Raw genomic sequence first — 23,908 nt, 5'->3', positions numbered from 1 at the left:
GATCTTTCAACTGCACAATGGAGTAAGGAGACCTCTGATGCTGATTTGATTACATCTCAGAAAGGGGATCCAATAATTGGTAAATTTTACCAACACATTGAGGACCCTGAGAACTTTCCCCTGACGGGCCTAAGAGTGTTGATGAAATGTCCAAAAAGGTTCTGAATCCAAGACGGTTTGTTGGTAAGGAAATCCGAAGCTGGCTATGATCAGTGGGTGGTCAGTACCTCATTCCGAAGCCTGATGTTAAGTCACGCCTATGATGTGGCCACTGCCGGTCATAGGGGGTTTCACACAACAGTGGAAATCTTAAGAGAGGTTGCATACTGGCCACACATGGGACAGGACCTCGACCAATGCTTGAAGGGGTGTCTTGTGTGTGCACAATTTTAGCCTTCATCCCTCACGCACCGTGCACCTCTCCAAAAGAGGGAGATGACACTGCCATGGTCAGATTTGCAAATCGACTTTGTAGGCCCTGTAATTCGCTCGTCTAGAGGAAAGAAGTACATGTTGACCGTCACATGCTTGTTTACCAAGTGGGTGGAATGCCTCCCGGCCCCAAACTGCAAGGCAGAAACAGCAGCTGCCCTGATGATTAACCACATCTTTTCCCGTTTTGGTCTACCAAAAAGGATTGAGTCAGACAGAGGTAGCCACTTCACCAGTGAAGTAATGACAAAGATGTGGGAGATACTGGGGGTAAAAGGAAGCTACACATTGGTTACAGGCCAGCTTCTTCTGGAGCAGTAGAGAGATACAACCAAACCATTGTGAGCATATTAAAAAAGTTTGTGGCAGATTCTGGGCCAAGTTGGGATATCCGACTACCTATGGTCGTAATGGCCATTAGATCTTCCCCTTCATCTGCAACTAAAATGTCACCATTTGAGTTGATGACTGGACGCAAGATGGTGCTTCCCCAGCATTTGCTCTACAGAACCCATGAGCAAACGTTGATAAATGCCTCCACAACTCATGAGTATGTGGAGTATTTAAGGAAACACCTCCAACATGCTTTTGCCTATGCTCAGCGGAATCTAGAAAGATCAGCTGATAGCATGAAGACCCACTACTACCTGAAAACCACCAGGAAAGTATACGAGGTGGGGGACGGGGCCTATCTATACAATTTCCAAAGAAACCAGGCCAAACAGCAAAAATGTTTGCCTACGTGGAAGGGACCGTTTGAAATTATAGACAAAATCTTCCCTGTAGCCTATAAGATCTGCATCCCCAAAGGTAGTCTGGTTGAAGTGGAAGACAAGTGGGTCCATATTAATCAGCTAAAGTGTTGCCATCCAAGGCACACTCTGGAACAACTGGAGGAGTCCTCTGCAATACCAGAGGGGACCGCTCCAGATTAATTCAGTTCCAATCCTAAAATATCCCACATATAGTCTCTAAAATATTATGATTTGAAAAAAAAAATGTTTCATATTATATCTTGTACGATACCCGCACCCATATGAGAAACAAATCCATTCAGAATATTGTGAGTCTAGGACCTGCACTCAAAGAGAGACTGTCAACAAGAGGATAATTGCTTGGCAGGAGAGTGATGCTAAATATTCCATGTCTGGGACTCTTACCTAACCAGAAACAAGGTTATTCAGAATATTGAGAGTCTGGGACCCACACACAAAGAGAGACAGTTCATGAGAGAACAAGCGCTTGGCAAGAGAGTAAACTAAGCCATTTTGGATATTGCGAGTCTGGGACCCGCACCCAAATGAAAAGTTCATGAAATAATAATTCCTTGACAGGAGAGGCACCAAACTGTTCTGAATATTACGAGTTAGGGACTCTCAGCCAAAAAGGGGCAGTCCATTGAGAGCACAAATGTTTGGCAGGAGAGTGAACCAAACTGTTCTGAGTACTGCAAATATGGGACCCGCACCCAAAATGAGAGAAGAATAATTAGTGAAAAGGTACCATATGCTTGGTTGAAGGAGTGTGCCAAGATGTTGGGATTAAACATTAGAAATCTGAAAAGCATATTCTTGTGAACTACCTATTGACATTCACTTAAGAGAATACAGGTGTGAGAGGCAGAGAAGGAGAGAATGTCGTGTAAGAAGGACGCTAGGGGAAAGGATCAAGAGCATAGCCTGGGAGTTCTACGTTTGTGAATATTTCTTTATTTCATCTTAAAGGAATCCTACGCTTGACAAAGGGAGTGTGCCAAGTTGTTGGCATAAAGCAGTGAGCATTCAAGAAACCTGTTCTTGTGAATTATCCAGTGACATTTGCTTAAGGAAATGCAGGCCTGAAAAGCCCAGAAGTAGAGAAAGTTGAATAAAAAGGAATCTAGGAGAAAGGATGACTACGCTAACCTTATAGTCTTGTGAACATTTCTTTATTTTCAACGGTTTTGATAACCCGAGAGAGTGGGAACTTTTCTGTTGGTTGGATCTACAAAGAACCCTTTACTTCTGGAAGAGATCATCCTTGCACAGTTGGTTTAAATGAAGAGTGTTAGGGACAGGGGTAGGCTTTTTGAGACACAACAGTGACAGACTTTATAGTTTTGGACACTCTAACAACTTCCTTAGTTTTCTTTCAGGCAGGGCAAACTCTCATAAGTTTAGGGATAGAAAGCCATTTTTCCAACACATTCTTGAAAAGTTGCTGCCCAAAAACATGCCATCATTGTGTCCGAGCCTTACGTCTGCACCCTCACAGATGGTAATATGTCTATGTTATTTTTAAAAGCCCTGTGGCATGGGGCCACGTATGTGCTAGCAGGCAGTACCCCTTCTATGTTTACCCTTATGATCATGCTAGCGATTGAGCTTTTTTAAGCTGTGTGATAGCCAAGGTTTGTTTAAAAAAATACATGTTGTGCCCTCTGAGTGGCTATCCCCCTACAAGGCTTGAAACAGCAAATTAAGGTTTACTGGGGGCACATGACAAATTTGAGAAACAGATTAAATTAACCATAATCTGCAGATGCCATTTATAGGCGATTCACCCAGACTGACATTGGATATTGTGATCACTTGCGTTTTGCAAGTTTTTATGGTTTAATCGAATATGTTTAGGGGAGTTTTCCAATATCCATTACTTAGCCTCTTCAGCTAAATTATAACAGACTCTCTCAGGCCTTTCCACACAACCGTATATTACACACTCAAAATGTCTAGAATGGCAGGTACATAGACCTCAAGATGCTCGACAAGCTAAGCAAACTCTTTTTAAATGGTAGAGGGACAAGGCACATGGGGGGATCATTCTCGCTGAGAAATGGTCTGGGAGGCTGTATAGGAACTTTAAACAACTCCGCTGACTGCCAGTTATTATAAACATTATGCCATGCCACACCCTCATGTATCCTGATCACATGGCTATTGGTCTTGAAAATAATTGTTTGCTCCAAAGTGTCAGCAATCGCTGATTGGTGTCTTCCCTGCCAGTTCCCTTTATTTTCTAAATTATTACCTAACGGATGTTATCAAAATTGTGCCCTTTTTTCAATGTAATGTTTCATCAAAGGAGCCTGAATGATGTTATTCTTAAAAAACTGTGGTGCTCGATGAGCCTGGCCTTGCCCTTTCTGATGGTCTAACCGATATATTGTAGATCACCCCTACGTGTAATCATGTACACTACATGTTCACTATTACAGTTTGTTAGATATTGCCAAGGGTTTTGACCCATGTTGAATCAATAGACTGGGTAGATGTGGGGATGAGTTGTCGTCGCCCATTATTCTATCCCAGAACAAACTAAATCAATAGACTGGGTGGATGTGGGGATGAGCTGTCGCCGCCCACATTCACGCCAGAATCCAGGAGAACTGCGCAGTTTGAGCACACCAAAATGGTCACCTAATCTGCCACCCACCAGTGCAAAGAAAGGTGGTTCTGTTCACAATCTGTTTTTTTTTAATGTCAAAAAGTTGCTAAAATCATGGGCACAAGACCACTCTAAAGATACAACCTTCTTGTGGGGGGTTCCACATCACCACTCTACTGTAAGGATGCCATCAAAACAATGTTAAGCAAGGGTCCTATACTATCAAGCAAAAGACCACTCTATTGAAATGCAGTAATTCAAGACAGATCCCAAAAATGGGTGCAGTACCAGCTTTGTCCACAAACCGGCGCTAGCGGTCTAAAATCTGACAGGGAAACTGTATTTAGGAGTTGCAAGAGGGGCAGGGACTTCAAAGCCTGTTGGTTAATTGAAAATCTTAGCCACCTGCTGTTCCCAGAGGCCAAGAGGCTGGGAAACCTTAACACCCCAGAAGGCCCACCCCAGGAGGCAGGATATCACATGGCCCTTCTGAGTGAGAGGGGGGGGTTCCCCTTCAGCCTGGAGGAAAGAGACAATAGCCCCTTGAGGTTGAATGGGGTATGTTAATTTTGAGTGTGGACTGTAAACAGAGAGCTGCCTGTGAGCAGAGACATGTGATCCCTGACCCACCCAGCTTCAAGGGGCGGGCCAGACTTGAGTGTGGATTCCTATGGCAGCAAATATATATTTTATAGAAACATTATAACTAATTGTAACAAAATGACAGGAATGTACAACTTTGAGATTCTTAGTATGAAAAATGCCCTCACGATTTGAGTCCAAACTCCAATTTCTACGGTGTTCTAGGACCAAACCCCGCTATTTATTGATATTACAGACACCGGGTTTATGCTAGAAACCTAGTAAATAGCTGGAATGTGTGTAGAAGGAGGGTGTACATGGTGTAATTTTTCATACAGATTTAACATTGGTAAACCAATTAAAAACGAAATTAAGTTGTCATTTTTTTAATGCAAGCCCCCAGGAAGATCAGGGTCGGACAATCATGGACCATAAGGAATCTGTAATATGTACATGTAATTTCAACAAATTGTGTATCTAGGAAATATGTATTTAGATCAGAAATAGATTTGTGTGCAATTTGACAAGGGGAGGTTCCTCTGACCATAAAACCTACAGCATCACTCTGACACTCTATTTCTTTCCCCAAATCAAGGGAGAGAGGAAAGCTTGGCCAATGATAAGTGAGAGGGGCAGGCTTAGCTAGGCCCAGGCACACACCCATTTTCAAAACACATAAAAGGAACATTGAAACCCAGGTAGAGAGATTCACTTTCCACTTTCTTGTGGGACGCTTTGCCGGGAGACTTCAGACTTCACATCCAGAGATCCAGACTTCAAATCCATCAATCTCCAGAAACTGTAGCAGAAATTAACTCCAGAATTTGTAGCAGAGAGGCCTGAATCCTCAAGCTGAATCCTCTTCAGCGGGCCTTAAAACCAACCAAACTATTCAACAGCTGGGGCGAGCTGTTTGAATTTTTTGCCAAGAACTTTTGCAAGAACCTGTAGCAGTAAACAGAAAGCAGTGCTGTATCCGGAACCAGAGAGAACCACAAACCAGACCGTTGTGAGCAGAACCGGTGCTTGACAGTCCCAGAGAGCAGAGCTGACTCAGATAGCCGGGACTTCAGAACCACCCGCCGGAAGTCCCGTCCAACCTGACCAGACCTTGACGGCTTATTTCAAAAATATAGTGTGAGTACTCACTGTGCCAAAACCAATCTCTTAGTTTAAAATAATCTAATCCAAACTATTTTAGCCTATTAGAACTGCCTCCTAGAATCGTGTTATTCTGCCATCTTTAAAACTGAAAACTGTCATCTGTCATTCTGAGCTTTAAAATTTCAAAACCCGAAAAATGACCTTGACTAAATCGGCCGTATCTCCGGAACCGTTTGGGCTAGGAGCGAGGTTTAACTGTCATCTTAAAGCTAAGATTCTCGGCTTTCCAACGAACCTAGAACCGACAATGATTACATTGTCTTTTGTTGAAGCCATATCAAGTTATTTTCTGTACTGCATTTCATTCATCATTGCGTTTCCTTGAACCATATAAAGGCATTCTCTACCACCTTATTTTTCTTTTCCTATTCATAAGTAACCAAGAACTGTGCTACTGTAGGATTACCTATTGCTTATTACTGCTCATATTCACAAGTGTGCTATCCATTATCAATTTATTTATGGAAGTGTGATTTATATATATATTGTTTAATTTTTCAAATAAACCTTTTAAATTTGCAAAACAAATCTACTTCTTGGCTCAGTGGGGTCAGGGGGATTCTAAGAGTGGGGTTTTATACAAGGGTTCATCATCCAGATTATAACTTGCCATAAAAATATATAAATAAGGGCTTCCGTTGGGCATCCCAGGCAAGGCACTGACTTAGTGGGATTGCTTGATTGGAGTCACTTACAATATATAGTAAGCCATTTCTGCAGAAGACCAATACCTACCTCTCTGCCTTTCCAGCATACTTGCACATAACACATCATCCTCATGGAAAATAACCTTTGACAGGGGACATGCTCCACAAAGTTGCAGTAGTCCAATTTTGAAACGATTAGTGCACGTGCTAGGGTGAGGCTGATGGTAGGAGTCCGAAAGTGTCTGCTCAGTGAGATGAGTCGAGGGTGTAGGTCGTGGAAGATGACACTGCATTTATGTGTTTTCATCATGGTCAACTCGGATTTGAGATGTACATGTTTTAGGACAGGGATGGTGGTACCATCTATGCAGATGGAGGAGAAGGATCGTTCTAGGTTTTTTAAGTGGTAGAGGGAGCCAACAATGAGGAACTCGGTTTTCTCATCATTCAAGCACATATTGTGTCTGGCCATCCAGTTTTGTATGGTGCTGTAAACCGAGTTGATGGTATTGGTGTAAAAAGAAAGGTTGCCTGTGATGGGGATGAGTATTTGGATTCCACCTGCAAAGTTGCTGTAGATGACACCCAGTGAGTCCAGGAGGTCAAAGAGAGGCTTGGTATACGTGTTGTAGAGTGCGGGTGAGAGGCACGTTCCCTGCAGTACACCAAGTGGGGCTGCAATGTGGTGGGCAGCTGCTTCCCCTAGGAACACTCTGATGGTCTGGTCACTGAGGAAGGAATGTATCCACTTGAATGTGGCGGGGTGTTGGGGGGGTTTGCCCTGTGTGGTGGGCGAGGGGAGAAATCAGTGGAGGTGTAGGTGGACAGATTTGCTTTCACCACACAGACTACTAAATTGAATTCCATATTGGTCAGAAACCCCAGTGAACTGTCGCATGAGTCTCTGAAACCTACCTTAACAGCTACTCTGGAAGCTGCCCCCCGTGTGCCAACCTGAACACTAAAGACATTATTAACCAATATCACGATTGTCGCCTCACCACCATGGACAAACACGCCCCCAGCCGGGCCAAAATACCTAAACCGTGAAAGATAAACTACATTTGGTTTAACAAGGACCACATCTCACGACATAGGAACAAAAGAGACTTAGAACACCTCAACAAAATGAAGCCCTCCTCCAGCACCATTAGCACACTCGCCACTGCCGTGCAAATACAAAGCAGCTGTCATCACCACCGAAGCCAACACTTTTAATGAGTGCATCAACAACGCAGACTCTAATTCTAAAGAGCTCTTCATCATCCTAAGAGAGCTAGAGCCCATGTTCCCACTCCACCTCCCACACTCGCTGACAAATCATGGTGTACCACTAGCGAAAATGCGCAATAATGCATGTGGGTAACCATTCATCAATTCAAGTGGTTCTAGGAGCACCAACATCAGTACGTGTTTGCGCAAATGCAAACATTTGACAATATCTTTAGCTATAACATTTGGGTAGACATGCAGGCAATTGTTCGCATGAACATACATTGTATCAGAGCCGGTGGGGCGAATTACTATGGCAGCATTCAAATAATTTTGGAAAGTAGGCGAGCATGAATTAGTGCATTGTGTTTAGCAGGGGTCATGTTGGCAAAAGCGCGTGTGGGCGGAGAGACACTGGCTGCATCAAGACACAGTATTTTGGGAGTCGGGGAATTGTCATCAGGAGTGTCAGTGAACATGCTTAGGCAGGATGTAAGTCCTGAGCGCTCATTTGATATACAAGGAGGTATCAGGGCTACGGCTCTCTGCAACAGTAGGGTGTTCTGGTGGAGGAGTTAATAAGAACAGTCCTGAATAGCAGTGTTGGATGGTGTTAATGGCAGTAGAGTCATTGGTGACTCCTCTTATAGGCTACCAGGGGATTGGCCTCTTTTTTAGTATACACTTTTGTCCAATTCTTGGTAACTACTGATTTTATTTTGGAAGAAGTGCTGACAAACACCAATCATGTTGCTTTTTTGGTTTAACTAGGACTTTCTGATTATTATTATAAGCTTTTTTTGCACTGTCTTTGACCAATTTGCTTGGGTACCCTCTTGCGATTAATTTGTTAGATAACACATTTACACCATTCTCATATTGTTCTCCAGTGCTGCTGTTATGCTTGAGACTGAGAAATTACCCAAAAAGTAAATTAATTTCGATGTGTTTCAAATGATGGCTGGAGAAATGAAGCAGCACATTTCTGTCGGTGGCTTTACTATAAGGTTTAACAGGTAGTTTGTCCTCAAATGAAAGATGTTGATTTCTAGAAAGTTAATCTCCACATTACTGATATCTTTGGTGAACTTGAGATACATATTTTGGGAGTTCAACCGAGTTATAAAACTCTCAGCATCTTCCTGGGAACCCTCACACACACAATACAGATATCATCTGTGATAGTCATTGTTTTAAATGAGTCTTATAGGGATTAGGGCACATTTTCTTTACACTAATTGAATTATTGTAGAGTGTAGTAGAGAAGACTACTGGATGTTGTGTTTGACTCCACGTGAATGGGAGAATTCTTGTCTACAGATTCCATGCTTTGAAAAATATGTTAGACACCCATTATGTTTGTTCAATCGTTATTTTCTAGAAAATTCATGATCGTTATGCTCATGATATTATTGCAAGTATACTAAGACTGTGATCCCTTTCATACTAGATTGTCCTGCCACTCACTAAGGTGCAGTCACAACCCTTAGTAATGTCAAGTATCTCGCAGATTTGTCTTAAATTTTATAATAAAAAGACTACCAACCCATGATGAAGATGGAGTCTACTCTGCAGGAACACAAGGATGAGCAGGGGCGAAAATACCCACTCAGCCTTCACACGTCTACAAACCAAGAGCCAACACAATCATAAAGGTAAAACAATCAGAGGTGTGAGACATATACCTCCTTTGCCTTTTGTGGTAATGTGGGCTGAGGAAAGGCTGTGCTCTTAAGAGGGGTGTGAATGTGGTTCAGTAGCAGCCCAAACAGTAATGCATAACAGTCCAAAATAGAGGGAATGTCCAATCAAGGTTCTATAGTAATAGATATACTTTAATAAAACTCACCATCTGCAAATCGACTGAGTAGAAACACACTACACAAAACAGACCCATGAGGAAAGAATAGAGAATAAGCAAGGATAGCAAAGTGTAGCACTCTGATTAATGAATCAGGAGTGTAAAGCAAGTACAAACAACAATCTTCTTTAAAAAGGATTTCATTCTTGGATGCAAAAAGGAAACTAGTGACCTAATCGGTCTATAGGTGAAGCTAATAGTACCATTTTGCAGTTCTTGATGGTTCAGCATTACCGAACCAGACATCTTGGCAGTGTGCAAGCAATTTGAAGAGCAGGAGTGTGCAAAAGGCAACACCGTTGGGTACTGGTCATTCCAATGTGTTGAACGGTTCCTGAAAACATGCCTCCAAGCAGTTCAATGGTAAAAATGCTAGGATCCCAGCTGTGTTGTCTCCAATCCAGGGGCAAGATGAGTACTTTTCTCATGCTCCCAAACACAGGGGAGGGTGGCACACAACTGCAGGAGTCCTTCAACATGGCAGGGTCCTAGGTACTGCTGTGGCTGGCAGAGAAGTAGGTCCTGTCCCAACAGCAGTTTACCCCCAGTGGTCCCTGGGAAGGGTTAGGGGGAGAGAGCTTCCCTCTGCCTTGGACTCTGTCTTCACCTCACTGGTGGAGGACTTTGGAAAGAGCAACTCTCCCAACAGGTCCAATGAAATCTTCCATCCATGATAAAAAAAGATGATTCAAAGAATTTCCCTTCTTATAAAGGTGAAAGCCCACAGTTTATTTGGCTAAAGCAAGCCTGCCTTAGGGATCCAATCCCTGCTCTTGATATTAATGGACACTGCCCTTCTGACATCACACTGAAAGTGCTTTGTGCTACAGGAAGTGCAGGAAAAAGGGAAGAGAAAGAGAGGCAGAGACAACCAAGATGGCTGAACCTTCTCAAAACTGTACAGATGTATCTCTGGCGACACTAACCCCGCCCTCTTCCCTTCTCAAAAGAATAAAAGTCATTTATATATACAGTACCCTGTTGTGAGGGTACTCCCTTTGAATAGATATGCTCCTTTGACACCTGGGCCCAGGACAGATGTCTACTGAATGGCTGTCCCTGGCAGAGGGTTTTTGCTGCCCTTATAAAGAGATAAAAGAGGAGGCATAGTTATGCATGTTCCTGTCCTGTCATTTGACAGGCTCAACCTGTCTGGTCAGAATACACATCACCTTCCAAAGCTGAGCCTGGCTCACATGAGCTGACACATTTGTGATTTCAAATTGGATGTGGCTGCAATGATCAAATGAGTGCCATGCACTACATCTTAACTCAGGCATAGTGTTATTACTAGACTTTATCCTGCCACCATCATGGGCTATTTATGATAATCATAGTTTTGGTACAGGGGTGCATATCTTAAATGCAGCCCCTGCAATGCAACTGTCAAATGGGCTTTCACTGCAGCTGTCATATGTGCAGCTGTGACCTCTAATCCTGCTCTTGGCCACTCGCAGAAGCAAATGTTTTATAAGTGTTTTAGTTAGTCTCCAATCTTTGCTGGCTCACAGTGAATGCCAGAATAAAATAGGTTTTCATTAGCTGGGCTGACAAGGTTCTAGGTGGGGAGTGTATGTGGACGTTGAAAAAGGGACACCTACAAAGCAGGAAAGAAAGGTATTTTCTTTGTGCTGTAACACCTCCACATTTCCTGTAGCTCAGTGTTCACTCCCATAAGACCCCACTGGCACATTCATTCCCCTGTAGACTGACAACATATGATTGACCAAGTGATGATATAATGACTGGGCATACCTAAAAATGCCACCAATAGCTTGCTTTGCTCTACGTTTGCTAATATCATCCTTCCAGGAAAGCCTGTTCTTAAAATTAATTCCTAAATGATCAACATTTTGGCAAACTGATAAACAAAGATCATTTAACATCATTCTTGAGTGTCTCTGAAACACACAGTACATACCACTTGCTGGTGCTAACCCTTAGTTAACAGCTTGACATATATTTTCCATAGCCATCCACCAGGATCTGTGGGGACTTTGGAGGTCTGGCTTCAAGAGCCACATGGTCGCCATAGCTCAGTACCGCCAATCGGTTAACATTCACATTTAGGGACATCAGTATCCAGACTTTCCAGGTACTGTGGGAGGGAATTGGTGAAAAGATGAAACAGGAGGGGTGTAAGCACGCACATATGCCTGACCTCTTTCATTGACTTGATAGGTCTGGTTAGCTGCCTCGCCTGTCCATAGCGGACACAAAGCATGTTGCCACTGTGAAGTGATTCCAGTACGTGGAGTAACGGACCAGTACTCTAATCACATCAAGAGCCCTCCAAAGAAGGCCCATGTCAATGTTTTCAAATGCAGAGCTGAGAGCCATACAGGCCACATAGACACAGGTGCCCAGGAAACAAACATATCGGGGCAAGATGAGATACACATTGGTTGGCAGTACCAAGGCTCAGGGCCCGAGCACGATTCACTGCACCATTTCTTGACGCCCAGGCACCACTGCTATTCTGAAGTGGGCCTGGGCGTCATCGCCAAGCACAACAGTGCTTTCTCTGTAATCCGCCTGTTTCTAATGGAAACAGGCACATTGCAGAATCTGGGCAGAATTTTCGTTAAATAACGAGGGAATCTTTATTTAACGAAAATGCTGCCGATACACCAAAGTGAGCAGCTTCAACATTGCAGGATGTTGAAGCTGCTTACTTTGGTGTATAGGAAAGTGTTCATATACACCCGTGTGGTGTATATGAACACTTTCATTTCAAGCGAGCAGCTTTCGTTGAAGCTGCTGGCTTTGGTGTAAATGAAAGTGTTCCTATACACCCGTGCGGTGTACATGAAAACTTTCATTTAAAGCGAGAAGCTTCAAGGTTGCATCCTGCAACGTTGAAGCTGCTCGGTTTGGTGTAAATGAAAGTGTTCATATACACCTGTGTGTTGTATATGAACACTTTCATGTACACCAAAGCAAGCAGCTTCAACGTTGCAGCAACGTTGAAGCTGCTTGCTTTGGTGTACATGAAAGTGTCCACGTACAACACGGGTGTATATGGACACTTCATTTACACCAAACAAGGCTTCTTGTGGCACTCCTCCAGTGTAACTGCACCAAAAGGGTACCGTATATGTGCGCTAGTTTATCACACACATTAAACTGGAGGAGTTCCACAACAATAGGCTTCCAAAAAGCCATTTTACAAATGTGGCGGTTGCTAGGTTGGTTTCCAACCCATCCTGGCAACCGTCACATGTATTCCGAAAGTGGCGCATTCCTTCCGACTTCAGAAGAATGCGCCACCTTCAGAATAGGTCTTAAGTGCCGAAAAGGTTGTTAACCCTTTTAACGTCCTTTTCGGTACTTAACACCTTGATGACAATCGGGCCCTCAGTGTAAAGTCCAACTTGGTGTCGAGCAGCACATTCCTATCACTAACCCATTCCTCCAGCCTGTGGAGCAAGACTCCTGAAAAGAGTTTTGGCGTCCCATCCAATAAGATGATGGGGTGGTATGAGGAGGGAAGTTGGCACAATAGTGCCAGTATTCCAACTCTCAGAAATATGATCTTCCGACAGGAGGGCATTAAATACAATTGCCAAGATGGCAGCCCAGAGTGCAATACAAGAGCAAAATAAGTCATTTGGTATCCCGTCTGCCCTGGGTGCTTTCGTCTTTGGCGTCTAATGACCAACTTACATATTTTAATGTGAAGGGCACCAGAGTTTCACGGTCCAGGGAATCATATTTGTATTATTGCTGGTTTTACCCACTGAACCCAAATTGGGTTCAGGGCCATATAAAGTGCAAACAATGCTTAACCCACTCCTCGTCTGACACATGGATTTCAGGGGAATTAGGGAGGCCCAGATCAAGCTCCTTCAAATTTCTTGCAAGAATGTTCCAAAATCATTTGTTGTCATGGGAAGTAGTAGCCTGGCATAGAGCTTACCAGTGTTCTTCTGCAATTTCTGCCCTCATTTTATCCAGTTCTGCCTTATATTCCTTGCGTATCAATTTGAAATTATTTGCGCCAATGGTTTTGGCATTAAGAGCAGCAAAAAGGGATTTTTTTTTCCTCTTTGTATTTGGTTGTTAGCCAAGATGTATGCCTAACTGGTTGAAGGGGTTTGTTTACATAAACATCTCTCCACAGTTTCCAAGTGTAGAGGTTTCATTTATAGACTGGGGGTAAGTGTGGGTACGTAAATAGGTTGATATTATATATTTATTCAACAAATTACTTTGCTTAACAATTCCACTTCCTTATCGGACTTCAAACGAGGTACCACATTTCCTGCTCCTTTCGCCAGAGGTTGAGGATATAAGTCACTTAAGTCACAGAAAGCTGTAACTTCTCTGCCATCCCAAAAACAAGTGGGTAGGACAGGGTAATGATCACTCTCACAGTGGTAGATAACATCAAACCTCGAGATATGACCCAACCAGTTCATAGGAATGAACAATTGTAGTCAATAGTGCTTCGGGTCTGGCTATTGCTAAATGTAAAGTCACCGCATTCAGACTGAAATCTCCGATTGACAGCTCTATCAATACCTTCCAAAGTAAAAGAGCACTATTGGATAGAAGTCTGGTCAAACAAGTGAGTCTTCACCATTGCCCAATCTGAGATTAAAATAATTAGGGGGAAATCAGAGCCAAACTTAACTGTAATGCTTTGAAGATTTTGGAGCAGCTTGATTGACTGATTTCTGTGTTTATCATTATTGAAATGTATTTCAGTGAGCGGCTCTGACCCCGGCATAGTGGTGGTGTCCAGTTAAAGAATCGACGGTAAAAGGATTGAATGCAAAAGGATCGACGTAATAGGACGGAAAACAAAAGGATCGCATTTTTATGGTGCCCCCCACCCCCCAAAAAGAAAGTACAAAAAAAAAATGCGATCCTTTTGTTTTCGGACCTTTTCATTCGACCCTTTTGTCATTCGATCCTTTTAAATCGATCCTTTGACCTATAACCCAGATGGTCAGTAAGGATCATAATATTGACATCTGCTAACTTTAGATGTTCAATTTTCAAGCCCAGAGTTGCTGCTATGTAGATTACCAAGTCTCCAGAACATCTGTTTTTTGTGCCCAGTTTGGGAATGAAATTGCCAGAAGCCCTTTAAATGGATTGGTTCAATGGACCATGTTCTTTGCAACAAGACCACCTCCTGTTTAGTTACAAAATCATATCAAGATACGTCATGTAATTTACATTTTTAGGCCAGCAATGTTCCACACTAATATGTTAATGACCTACTTGCTGGTCAGAGAGGTACCAGAAACATCTGTGGTCCCGCTATTAAGTCTCCACTAAATATATAGTATGGTGAATTGCAAGTCTTCTTTGAGGAACACTCTGCTTTTACCGGAGTCATTGGAACCGTGTCAGAGTAGCCTGAGCCCTTCGATGTAACAGGTTATGGCAGCAAGCAGCACAGGCGAGGAGCACCCTGTGACAAAGTCACAAATGTGGAGGCTGGGAGCTGGGTGACCACCGGGGCCGGGGACTGATATCTGCTTCATGATGCAGGCCCTAGGAATGGAAAAGGGGAAGCCCCTGGGTTCCCTTCTACAACCCAGTCTCATATGTTTAACTAATCCGAACTCCAGAGATTTGATGGGAGAGGCAAAACATTTTATTGCATGAGCCATAGAGTAAGGTCAATGGAGTTGAGTGGTTAGGGCACCTGACGTTTATAAGCAATATTAGTGAGGATATTTGGGTAATCTTCTCACAGGAATGCATGGGCTTCCACAGGTCTCCATCTGAGAACAAATATTCTGACTAACGATCAATTTAAGCACTGAATCACACATTGGATATCAGGAATAAGAGCAATAAGCAAAGTAATTCTGAGATGCAGAGCATGTATTTGGAGTCTCAATACATGGGTGGTCATTACGACCTGGGCGCAAAGGGATACCGGGTACCGGTAATGACACTGGTGCCGGTAATCCCTTTGCGCCCTAATCCGAGGTCCCTTTGCGGGTCCCTCCCTTAACGCCTAGTTTTAGCAGGCGTTAAGGACGGGACCCGCAAAGAGATACCGGGGTCAATAACGGTACCACAATTTACGGTACCATTATTGACGCCTTCCCCCTTCCCATTGAGCCCTATGGGGGCTCAAATGGGAATGGGGAATGGCTTTTCAAATGGGGATTTACCGGTCCTGCCAAGGCCGGACTGGACCGGTAAGTCCCCATACCACCAAGTCAGTGGCGGTACCGGTATTTATGCTAGTCATGGCGCTAATAGCGCCATGACTAGCACCAACCTCGATTGAGGGCCATGGTGAATGACATTGAAGCCCACATGATCAAACCAGATGGTAAAATGGTAGTTCAATTACATTTGCACCATTTGGTGCAACTAGTGCTGAGCCAGGACCCCAATTACTTTTGGAAGTGGGGTATAAAAGCTGATGTTGTAATTTGGTGTCACCGTGTGGAGCTCCAGAGTAGAGTGTGACAGTATAGCAAGGTGGTGAAGATGAGCAAAAAATGAGTGGAGGTGGTGCATTGGGGAGAGAGAGAAGAGAGAGAAAAGCAGAGTAGGTCAAACAGAGAGAGAAAGCAGTGGCAAATGTGAGAGATAGGAGCAAAGAAGCTGCAAAGGAGAGGTAAACGAACAGAGGCAGCTGAGAAGAGAGAGAAAAGAATGAGACCAGGGGAGGAGGGAGAAAGGATAAAGAAGAAATAGAAAACCAGAACAGATATAGAGAGTTAAATGAGTGTGGGAGTCCAAAAGGGAGATGGAATATGGATTTAGTAATTCCAGCCAAGACCCTATGTACATGGAGAGGCAGGCATTTGGTAAAACTATGGTAGAGTGAGGGCTCATGCACAGTGAGGATCACTTCCATCAATTTAGATCCCTTAGCAGGTTCAGCATTGGACACCCAGCAACTCCATTGGCAGCAAGGCACTCTGGTTATTGATACAAAAGAAGGGGGACATTCCATGCAGAGATGTTCCCTGTAGACCATAGAGAGGGGGGTTTGAAAATACCAACCCCCCTACTAGGAATAATGTTTAACGGTGTGGGAATTACGGAATATGTTCAGTTTGAATCTTTCCAGGCTTAGACTCTAGTCCAATATATGTGCAGATGGGGGGAGTAAGGTGGGAGAAGTACCCTTACACCAACACCACTGGGAAACAGTAGAGACGCTTACTAGGCGAACAAAGGAGCTTGCTTTCTGCTGAGGATCAAAGATACAAGACACCCATGTAGCTACAAGGTGACAATGTGCATGGTGGTGGATAGCAGACACAAGAAACCCATGTATCTCCAGGGTGAGAATGTACATGGCGGTGGATAACAGAAGAGCTCTCCAGGTTGAGAGCGCTTTCAGGAGAAAAATGTCAATCATCCAATAAGTTCAAACATTATACTACTGCTGGCTGTTGTTGTTGCTCAGCAGTCTCAATGGGCACTCAAGTCATCATTTAGCCACCATCAAAACTCAGTTACACCAGCATGTCTTCATGTTACTGATTGCTGCCTTACCCCCAGAAGTCTGTCCAACTGACTGAAGGAGCCACTCAAGTCAGCCACTTCAAAGTCATTGTTAGTCTTGCAGATAATGATGGAATTCACTCACAACTCTTGAGACAAACTAATACAATCAAACTTCCCACCATTGAACAGCTGATCAGGGCCATCAAGCCCCATCTGTCAAAGATACAACTGCTTTGCTAGAATTCCATCAAACTGCCCTCTTGAAGACACCACCATAGAAACCACATAATGTTGAGCCAATGTGAGAGTGATAAACGCCAGCTTGACACTATTCAAGCACCAAGAAGAACGACCTGATGATGTTGAGCTATCAGAATATTCTAAAGCAGAAAATCAGCGGACTAGGTGCCCATTCCAGGCACTCTAGCTCCCTGAACCACAGGCTTTACCTTGGGCCTTACGACTGGTTAAGTTCTCTGCCATTACCTCAAGACATGAAGACTATTTTCTTTTGTTTAATCTTTCTAAATGAATGCCTACTGTTGATACCCCTCCTGTATTGTACGTATGTTGGTAAATCGGTTTATACTGCTTTTTCCTTGCAGGGGTGGGTGGTTAGTATTGTAAGTGCATATTTTCTGTAGTAAAGAGTACATTTGTTTACTGATAGGTTTGAGCATTATTTTTTTAAGCATGGCCTGCATGTGATTCTGTGGATGCTTCACCAGCTGATCATTCAGCCTGGGGAGTATAGCCTGCCCTTGTTCCATATTACTACAGGAAAAATAGGTATTGTATCTACTTTTTTTTTATTTAACCTTCAACCTTGACAAGTCAATCACCTCCGAATCAGGTCATGGTACACATGTGGGCATAGAGCATAAATGCCGTCCCTTTTACTTGTGTATTTTACCTCAGCAGAAAAAAAACATAGGAAAGTTGTAGAAACAAATAAGAAGGGAGGAAATAGATGTAAATATTTAGTACTAAAGAGTACCTCATCGCATTCAGCAGACAAGTGGCATGGAGTCTCTGTGTTGTATATTTATTGTAAGCAATTAGATAAAATCCACATTCATTGTTGGAATGGCCTATTGGCATTGCAACTACTGAAAGGAAAATAGCAAGGGTGATTTACTAGAATAAGAAAACTGGAATGTTGTGATTTGTATTCCAAATATAGGTTAGCTAGAGGTCAAGCAATGCTTAAGATGAAAGTGGTTCTATTTCGTGTGGTGAGAACATAGAACACGTTGCCATCTTCCAGGCATAATGGTAGTGAGAAATCTAGAGAAGGAGATGATAGGAGGAACATTGTATGCAAGATGACATGTATTTTACGGAGATATCGGGCCTCATTACGAGGTGGGTGCAAAGGGTTACCGGGCACCGTTAAGGACATCGGTGCCGGTAATCCCTTTGTGCCCTATTCCGAGGTCCTTTAGCAGGTCCCTTCCTTAACGCCTGGTTTTACCAGGCGTTATGGACGGGGCCCGTTAAGGGACTTCAGAGCTAATAACGGTAGCGCAAATTGCGGTACCGTTATTAGCTCCCTCCCCATTCCCATTGAGTCCTCTGGGGGCTCAAAGGGAATGGGGATTGCCTTTTTCAATGGGGACTTACCGGTCCCGCAAAGGTCAGACTAGACCGGTAAGTCCCCATTGAGCAAGGTCGGAGTCGGAACCGGTTTTGGAGCAGCCATGGCGCAAATAGCGCCATGGTTACCTCCAAATTCGGAATGTGGCCCATTGAGTTAGAAAGATAGACCCAGTGGAGAAAAAGCAGTAATGAACATTAAACATGGCTTTTTAAAACACCCTAAGATGTACTGCAAACCTTTTAAGTTTAATGGTAACAGGTGAACTTTCTTAAGAGCGGTAATAAACCAGGCAGCAGAATCCTTGAGGAGTTGTGGATGGAAGAAGCTAGGTTTGGGAAGCGAAGACAGAGTGTGTAAACATAGTCTAGTCATGATTGTAGTAGGGTTTACATAACAGCAATGAACTGGATAGCCCAGGCCATTAAGATGAGTAGCAATTACCCTGGAGATGGATGGGATGCAGATTTATATTCCTACATCAAAAACCAAAACTACTCAGGTAGTTGGCAAAATGAAGACTGTTTAAATATCAATTATCTGAAACAGGGAGCATAACGAACATCAACAAAATCGCTCAATCCTCTTACTCAATGCATTTAAGGGAAAACTGAGCTCTTGTACATAAAACTAGTCGTCAATGATGTTGACCTATGTTTTACTAACGTCATCCTACTTGGCAAACTACAAAAACCTATGAGTATGGGTGATAGGGTCTGAGTGAACATCTAAGTATACGATCCATACTAGTCTAAAAAAGTGTCAATATGTGATTGGTTACTTAACATCAGGTGGGGCAACTAAGCCCTCCCCTAAAAATATCCACTATGAACGTCACTAAATACACAACATTCCATTGGTTTACACAACTATAGGACCCCTAAATATGCAGTCCTCTACAATTGGTTGGCACTCTGACCTCTGACCATCTATGTCTAGCAGCATGCAGGCTGGCCATGCAGGCTCTCGTGAGCTCGCCTTAAACATTGCTTCCCACCAATTTGCATATCAATCCATCATCACCTTAGTTGTCTACTGTCAATTAGGCTTTGAAGCTTGGCCTTGAAAGTGTTCTTAGCTCTGAGAAATTCAGGTAGTGAAAGCACGGTCTGCCCTCGTGCATAGGTGTGACCATCTCGTTCGTCCAACTTCATCCTTCCATGTGACTAGAGATCATGGAATCAAGCCTTTTGGTGCATTTAATACTATTTTTTAATAGACCACTGATGCCTTTCTTGTAATGTTCATGCCTTCTGAACAGGAGTTCTGTTCTTTCACATGATTTGTGTCCACTGTCAGTTTATTCCAGTTTGATAAGACCTTGGCTTCTTTGGCCTCGTCTGCTGACATTCACTTTGTAATTAAATTTGCTTTTTAACTGTGACACACTAGAAATGAGGCCTTCTTGCTTCTGTCCAGCACTGCTATAATGCATAGTGGAAACATCCATCCTTTACTTGTCAATAAGCATATATATATGTTGGCGCTTGCCGCAATCTATTCACTATAAAGCTAGCCTCAAGATTACTTTGTCGGCTTGCGTTTCTCTTGCATCTGTACACGTGTAACATAGCTTAATGTCTTCATCTGTTTCTGTGGCTTAAAGGTTTTTCACCTTGGTCCTAAGATGTCATTTATCGTCAATACTTTCTTGATGCCTTATAGAATATATGCATTTTCTGATCTCTGCATCTCTTCTAGGTACGTCAGCTCAGCTCTGTGTGATATCACCATTCGTCTTTACCGTTCATTTGCTCTGCTTCTTCAGGAATCCCATTCAAACACCCATCATATCTCCTTGTATGCAGGTATGGTTTCCTCAATGGGAACATTGCTTCTAGGATTCTCTTTGGTACTAGTATTCTCAGTGGTACTGCACGTGTCTCATACTCTGGCTCCCAACATACAGGTAATATCGGCCGAATGGTTGATGTGGGGGTACTTAGCTCCTCCTCTACAGCAATATAATTAGAGGGGTTAGAAAGAGAAAGAGCTTACAAATTAGAGGCAGCTGATGTCACAGATGCCCTCAAGAACACAGCAACTGTCATAGACAGTTCAAGTTTTTTTTGTTGAAAGACTTGGAAAGGGCCTCCATCAGGGCCATCACTCTACCCTTGTCTCTCTTGGGCCATCCCTCCTGGTCCCAGGTACCCCTAAATGCCACAATGGTTATTAGAGATCAGTAAACCCTAATGCCTAACATCTGACTGGCTGGGGATGATGGCCAAACGACAAACACCCTTTGTCTCACTCTCACTCTACCCCTTGAATCAAGCTGAGTGAATTATAACCGGGGACCTGCAATAAGAATGTGATTAAGAAGATGTGCCTTTCACTCACTCAGGTTCACTTGGTCTTATCATTGCATGCTCTTGCACTCCATGTTCTTAAGTTCTATTGTTTCTATCCCATCCTTCTAGTCCCCTCGTTTCCCCTGCTCCCACTCATTTATCTTACCCTTTCTCACTTTTCCCTTCTCCCTCTCCAAAGTTCTCTTCTTTACTCCTACACTTCTCTGCTGCTTGCTACTATCCTTGTCTCCCCATTACTGCTCTCCCCTCACCACTCTACTACTCTACCATTCTCCATGAAACACTTTCCCCATATCCACACTACTACTCTATGCTACTGCTCACTACTATTCTCCTCTGTCCGCACTACTCTACATTACACTCCACCCACATTTTCTCCCTCAGTCACCCTCTTTCCTGTACCCCACTTTTCTATTCCACTCAATTCACCTCCTACTCTCAGTCTGATAGTGTATCTCAATCTGACCTTGAATGCACATTCACAGCAAATTACCATTTTCTTCCACCAACCAATACTTTACCTTACTCAAACTTTCAGAAATGTGCCTCCACACTTTTCTGCACTGTTCTTCTTCCACTTGGATTTTCAGTCCTCCTTCTTATCCCTTGACTTCACCCAAACAACCCACAATTTCCAGTTCCTGTGGCCCTTTTTATCCTCCCTCTTTTCCCTCTGTTGGTTCTCTCCCTCAGCTCATTCACCAGGCCAACTGCTGGCTTCCCTCTCCACAGGGGCTGGGTTAAAGATTAAAAATAAATAAATCGGTTGTAAGCCCCAGCCCATTTTAATGTGTGGGTCTGCCCACATTTTGTAACGACAGCCTGCTTAACACACAGTCAATATCAACATTAATCTGTCTGACATACCAGTTTGAGAGTCTGCAATCATGTTGAAGGTACAAACAATGTTTTGGCTTGATATGTGGACTGCTGTGTGGTTCTGCTGAAGTTAGGTTTACTGGCCTAGTCTCGTTTCGCATAGAACTTTGCAATTTGATGTGCAGCTTGCTCTGCAATACTGCAGTTCCTCCATGGTTCTCTGCTTGTTGGTCTGCTCATTCTGTCCTCCACTTCCAGGTCTTCTGGGTGATGTAGTACTACAGGACAAGTAAAGAGAAACTGTCCAATATTGTGCATAACAGGTATGGGGCAAGAAAAGGTAGTACTCAGTTCTTTCAGGTAGGCACAGTTATAGGAGATTGTGCATGGGGCCCTCCCAACTCTCACAGGTTGGTTCGGGTAAAGACCCTGGCAGTCCTCATTCCGCAGGAAGATAGGGGTCCCCATCCCTTCTTGACAGAGTCATGTTCTGATCCTGTCAAACTGCTGAAAGAAGGATGAAGTCACAACACTGATCTGAGAGACAAAATAAAGATCATGGTCGATCCTGAAATCGAGTTTCATTGAGAGATGACTAGTGGAGAACAAGGTGGAAGGGCAGGAGACCAGAACAGGAGGCTCCAAATCAAAGGGGAACATCCACCTTCCATAAACTCTATGTTTTATGAGTTCAGTCTTAGAGATTTAGAGGACATTGAGCAGGGTCCTGCAGCATACAGATCAGAAACCCTGTAGCGGAGCACACAAACTTTGCAAGATTGACATGTGTGATAGATGTACAGTGAGCAGATTGAATTGACAGTCTGGAAGCATTCACTGGTGGTAATTAAAATGCCCCACCAATACTGTGGTGTCACAATGAGAGTATTGTGTTTTATTTATCCAGTCTGAAGTTGTGCTATGGTTGTTAAGGTAGTAAGCCCATTCCAGAGTGTTTTCCAACTGTGCCTGCTTAGGGGAATTTCTTGGTTTGGAAACAGTATGAAAGGAAGTAACTCAAGCAATCCAATGTAAAAGATCGTCTTTTGTGAAGAAATTAGTGAATTAATTTCTGAAAAAAGGTTGATTTCATGCTAACTACTAGGAGGGGCTAGTCAGTTGCCCTTTTGAGCCGTGATGCTCCCTCATCAGTTATGACGTTCCCTTCATAATACGTTTATCATTTACGGCTAAATCAGTTCAATTACACTTTGAATCTAAAAACCAATCCAGGCATAAAAACCTAACAAATTACTTTCCATTCAGTTCTCGGCGTCATCCCTTTGCCATGTTATCACAACTACCCATATGCAGTTCACTTCCTACCCCCTTCCATGACCTAGGTCCTTCAGCTCTCCAAACCAGGCAAAAAAAATCCTGCAAATTCAGGAACTCTGAGGCCTTTTAAAACTCTGAATAGGTGAAACCTGAATTCTGTGATGTCTCCATGTATCGAAAATAAACCCCATATTTCCCAATGCCCTGAATGCGTCTGCAATTTAAACCATGGTTGTATTCCCACGTTAGTTTCCCCTTCAATAAACTCCTCTCTTGCATGCAAAATTCCCCCACTACATAATTCGCAGTGCTTCAAAGTGTAGATTGCACAATACAATGTATCCATGCCACTCTAAACATGTACACAACTAAAATACAAAGTAACACTCATTTAAATTCTTCGAACTACATTGAACACATATTTAGTTGCAACATTGCATCTAACCAAGCCACACCATGGACTAGGGCAATCTACATAGTGTGAACCTCTTTTCCGTGTTGAGACCTAAAAAGTCTACCCCAAAAACTATCAGTGATATTGCCAAATACATCTTCCAGTGTTCCACAATGGATGGCTGAGTTATGGCAGGTTGCTTTGTTTCTGGTGCTTCTCAGGCCTGTTTGTATTGCTTGGAACGAGCCCCTAAATGTTTTTCTGTTTTGATCCTAGATTTTTTTGCCAAAAGGTTACAACTACAACCACTACAACCTAAATGGGTAATCCTCCTTTCCACTCCCCTCTCGTGCTAAGTAGCTCTTTGTGTTCATTGTGTTGGGTAAATCATTTTGGGAACACTTAGCTTACATTTCTAATTTACTTTCTGGGATTTATGTGTGTGTGTTTCATATTAGCATAGTTCATACTACTCATGATGTGATGGTATTACTAGAGTGGCACCTCACATTAATGAGCTACATTTGTGGCACAATCTCATATCAGAGACGATTCTAGAGATAGGACCTAGACATGTGGCCTCTAGATACATTTGTAGACTGCATTTCCAGGATTACCCACAGATGCAAACACGTCATGCTCTCCCAAGGTCCATTCTATGGTTTAGATTTGCAGATATCAAACAGCCCTAAAGCTTCTTCAGTTGCCATCTTTGACAGCCTTTTAAATGTTTCATCTTAAAGCTTCTTTGGCGTTAATGCCAGTTACAAGTTAAATGTTAATAATTGGAACAATTAAAGTATT

The sequence above is a fragment of the Ambystoma mexicanum genome, chromosome 4q (genome assembly GCF_040938575.1).
Source record: "Ambystoma mexicanum isolate Mex_15411 chromosome 4q, UKY_AmexF1_1, whole genome shotgun sequence".
NCBI classification, from domain to species: domain Eukaryota; kingdom Metazoa; phylum Chordata; class Amphibia; order Caudata; family Ambystomatidae; genus Ambystoma; species Ambystoma mexicanum.
This window is presented reverse-complemented; position numbering follows the sequence as displayed.